Below are 4927 nucleotides of genomic sequence, written 5' to 3' on the forward strand. Positions count from 1 at the left end.
TCCTTCTTGTAGTGAGGGGCCCAAAACTGAACACAGTATTCCAGGGGCGGCCTCACCAGTGCCGAGTACAGGGGCACCATCACTTCCCTACTCCTGCTGGCCACACTATTTCTGATACAGGCCAGGATGCCGTTGGCCTTCTTGGCCGCCTGGGCACACTGCCGGCTCATGTTCAGCCGGCTGTCGACCAACACCCCCAGGTCCTTTTGTGCCGGGCAGCTTTCCAGCCACTCTTCCCCAAGCCTGTAGCGCTGCATGGGGTTGTTGTGGCCAAAGTGCAGGACCCGGCACTTGGCCTTGTTGAATCTCATACAGTTGGCCTTGGCCCATCGATCCAGCCTGTCCAGGTCCCTCTGCAGAGCCTTTCTGCATGGTATCTCCTCTGGCACATATCTTCTCCCCACTCCCTGGGCACTGCTGGATGCTGCTGCATGCTCACAGCTTTGCCCCGGGTGTTAGGGATGCAGAGCTGCCTCTGCTTTTTGACAGAAACTGCCCTGCCCATAAAATATGAAACACTGGACATATCCTTGTGAGCAGTCATGCTTCATGCTCTGGAGACGAATACCTGCTGCTCCAGAAAAAGCAGAGGCAGCTGTGAGTATCTGGCAGTGATACTTTGCTGGGAGATGGAGGAGCAGAAAATGGACAAAATTCTGTGCATCAGTTCAGACACTCAGACAAGGGAAGATGGGAGCTGAGTGAAGAGAAAAGGGAGGGAAACTGCTGTAGGCACAGAAGGAGAACTTCAGTGGCTGAATGTTTCTGACTTACTTTCTCAACCACATTGATCCGATCCTCTCCTATCATGTCTATTCTCTTCGTATCCAGCTTCATAACAGTGATCTCAAGGAAGCACAAGGACTGAATCTCACTAGAAAATTGCTAGTTGAATTTTTTATTCCAAATAGCCAGAAATAATTCATGCATACGCTGACAATGATAAGACGTCTGAAAGCACCCATAACATGGGTGCAGGACGTGGAAAAGCTAGACTCTTGCATTGTACCTGCTTAGTGTATCAGTTACGTTCTCAGGGTTCACTTTTTGGCAAATTCTTTTATGGGCATATGTCTTTTATCTTGGCAATAACCGCTAGAGTTCAACTAAGTTTTGTGGTATTACTTAAAACAAAACTGAAATGACTATGCTTCCAGTAAGTCATTCCTTCAGTGTATGTAGAAGCATTTATCAGAGATACAGCATGAAAATTGTTCTGAATTCCAAGCTGACAAAATGGAATAATCATGCCTTGCACTCAAGTAGCAGCATTTTAAAAGATGACTTTTGGCCGGGAAAGAAAGATGTCATCATAATGATGCTGCCAAGTGCATGGTTTTTTGACACAAGAGCATTTTGGGTGTAATGCACTCTATGATAACGTGGTCATTTAAAAAAATAATGAAGGTCAGTCTTAAGGAAGTACCTTCTTTTACATGATGTTCAAATTGTGACTGATATATCTGCATAAAAAAACCTTTAACAAAGCCGTTTGTGGTCATAGAGGTCATGGATACCACCACTACTGATGCTAAAAGAGGTAATTACCACTGACAGCAGCAATAGCAACAACTTCTGGCTCCATAGGTGGCTCCTGACAGGTCAAGAGATATCTACATTCCTTCCTTCCTTTTCCTACAACTTCGCACCCTCTCCTCCACCAAATGCATGCCAGCTGATATATTGTCATTCCATACCTCCCATACCCCAAAAGGCAGTTGCTGTTGGATTGCCATTACCTAGCTGTCTGAGTTAACTGAGCGTGCAAAAGTAGTAATTGTCTATGTAGAGTCACCTACTGTGATGGCAAGCATTTACACCAGGGATAATGAGCAGCTGCTGACGTTCCCCTTGATAGAGTGATTGGTGCATCAATAAGGTAGGTGTAGCACAGATTGGGAATCACAGCTGTAGGGTAAGGCCTTGACGTACATACATCTGACTCCGCACTCACTTGTCAAGCATCCAAGTGAGTCAGTTGTGTGGCCCACTGTATAAACCATTCTGGTTATGTATTTATTATCACTCTCAGTGCATGGCAGCATTAGTAAAGTCATAACTTTTTGTGGTATCGGAAATGCAAGAGAATAAATCTGTATGCCCCAGTGACTCCTCGTGGCATAATGTGCAGCGGTAGCAAGGCGTGCTCATTCCTGAGGTCTTAGGGAGGTGGCCAGGGCAACTGCACTGTAATACAAGCTTATGATAAAGACGTTTTGGGACGTGTTTTTTCATATTGTCTGGTTTAGCCATGAAATATTTGTCCACTCAGGAAGTGAACAACTGCAAGTAACAGGAGACCACGTTTTACTGACTAGTGACTGTTTCTGGTATTTGCCCACTAGATGGCTGCAATTGTTGAAGGTAAGTACCTTAGACGCTTGGAAGGGGCTTCAGATAACTTTCCATTCGCTCCTGAGCTGTTGTCTTTACTTTCATTACTTAGAGATCACGAAGAACTGAGAGGCAGCAGAGGGCTGGAATTCCTCAAATCAAAGGTGTAAAGTCTACCTTAAAGGTGTAAAATCTATTTCATCTTTGGCAAGGAAGAACTTGCAGAAAGGGGTCCAGTTGTGGCCTAATGAATTGTTGTGTCAAACAAGAACTTATGAGTGAAACTTGAAGACTACAAGGAATAGAAAAAGGACTTATTAAGAAATAAACCATTTCCTGGATCTTAGAAAATGTAGGGACAAAGTGAGAATTTCGAGAAGTCAAGCTTTTAACTTTAAAAAAGAAATTACAACAAATGACAATGGATAAAGCAAGAAACGTAAAGGAAAAAAGAAAAAGAAGTGCATCTGCTGTGCCATAAGGATATTACAGGGTTTAAAAATAATCTAAAAATACTGTGTAAAAGCTAAACAAACACTTTGTCTCAGCTTTCAATAATGATGTTGGCCATGAGGTAAAAAGTGGGAAAGTGAGTGGGAGTAGGTATGATAGAATGAGTGTGGTGGAAGTAAGACTCGGATAAGCTACTCAAATAAGATACGGTACCTTACACAAATATATAAGAGTCAATTGACTGGGTTAGACTGAAAATCTATCTCGCCATGCTTCCCAATTCAGGATTAGTCTCCCAGCCTCCAGCAGTTTGCAGCCCAGGGACTTAAATACACAGAGTAAGCGTGGGGAGGGTTGTAGTTATTAACCTTCAGTTGCTTCCTCTTTCATTGACTCATTCATGCACCCCGTCATCTGTTTTTAACTTTAATCATCCACAACGTCTCAGGACAAGAAATTCCAGAGGTTACCTGCAGCTTGATTGAAGAACAACCTCCTTGTGTTTGCTTTGAACGTGTGTCCTGCTTCTCGGATTGGAAGAGACAGTGAGGAACATGTGGTCTCCATGTCGTCTCCATGTACTCAAGTCAGGGCACTGGATAACCTTCACCTGTGAGACCAGTCGGAGGAATCTAGCTCTAGCAGCGAGGATTTTTAGCACAGCTTACTGCTGACATACAGAATAATTAAGGAAATGTAGGTAAATTTTAAACAGGGCAAAACATTGCCTTGGTTGCATAAAGCATTCCATATTGACATAAAATTTCTCTTTGAGAAAAATAAGTGATTTTCTAGCTAAAGGAAATAGTATGTCCAATATTCGTGGTCTCTAGTGAAGTATTTGATATTGTACCATCTGAGAAACTGTCAGAGTGGAGAAGAGGGAGATTAATATAAGATACCTGAGTTGAACATAAAAGGGAAGAGACAATATGCTGCGCTGAAAAGAAACCTGTCAGGCTGCAAGGAGGTGCCTTGAGACCCTGTCTTGGCACTGGTGCCACTTAATATGTTTGTTTCATGAGCTTGGCATAGAAAACAGGAATAAGCTGACGAAAACTGCCGGTGATAAAAAGAAGAAGCATGTCAATACAGATGATCAGACCATCACATAAAGATGGCTTTGAAGTTTAATTTGAAGATGACTGCAGTAGAAGTGGGATAGAATTTAGTAGTACAAATAGCAAATCATTGCATTTAGGAGGTGATTGGAACATCTGTTTTAAACTGGGTCTCTGTAAGAGGTAATAGGGACTTACTTAGAAACATTAGTGTGATTTGGGAGCGAAAAAGACTTATTTGCCCTCAGATGTTTTGTCAGGTCTGGAATCTTAGACAGAGGTAGAAAGGTACTGTTTTGCAAGGTGCTTGTGAGTTGTATTTGAAATTTCATTTCCACGCTGTTTGCCCCACTTCTACAGAAACTAGTTTGGACCAGAGTAGATGCAGAAGTGGAAAAGGAGAGTGATCATGGAATCAAAGATCTGATTTACAATAAGAAAATAGCAGAGGTTGGTGTGTTAGCTTGGTGGGGGGGATATGATTACTCTCTATAAACACATGGGGGGAGAAGATAAGCTAACTAAAGCTAATTTAGAAATAAACTAAATGCCAATGTAAGCACAAGAACAAATGGCTATAAACTGACTGTGAGTAGGTAGGAAAAAACCCCATTTTTTTTTGATGGAGTTAGATAAGTACGTAAAATTTTGCTTCTATCAGTTCCTCTGGCGATAAGGGAGAGTCCAGGAAGATCTTCATTTTATCATTTTCTGTCACTGACTGATGAGCCATTTGCCTCTGGCCCCTCAGGAGTTTGTACTGGCAATGCATGCCCCAGCGAAGGGCACTGCCTACTTGGTGATACCTTTCCTGGTACGGATTATGTGCCAGCCTTGAGCAACTGCCAACAAAATGTACAAGAGCCTTGGCACATTTGTCTGTGGTTGGTCGCACCAGTTTCCAGAACACAGTGTCCTTCCCGCTCTCTTTCGGAGAGCCCTGTGTCATGCTGCCTATTTTTAGCTCCCTTTTTGCCCATTCTCCGTGGTGGGGTGTTTGCCTCCAACATCTTAAAATGCTCTTCGCGTTCTCCTTCCATTTCCTTTTTTTCTTATTTTCTCCCCCTGTCCTGCTGAGG

The sequence above is a fragment of the Pygoscelis adeliae genome, unplaced genomic scaffold, assembly GCF_000699105.1.
Source record: "Pygoscelis adeliae isolate BGI_AS28 unplaced genomic scaffold, ASM69910v1 Scaffold54, whole genome shotgun sequence".
NCBI lineage: Eukaryota > Metazoa > Chordata > Aves > Sphenisciformes > Spheniscidae > Pygoscelis > Pygoscelis adeliae.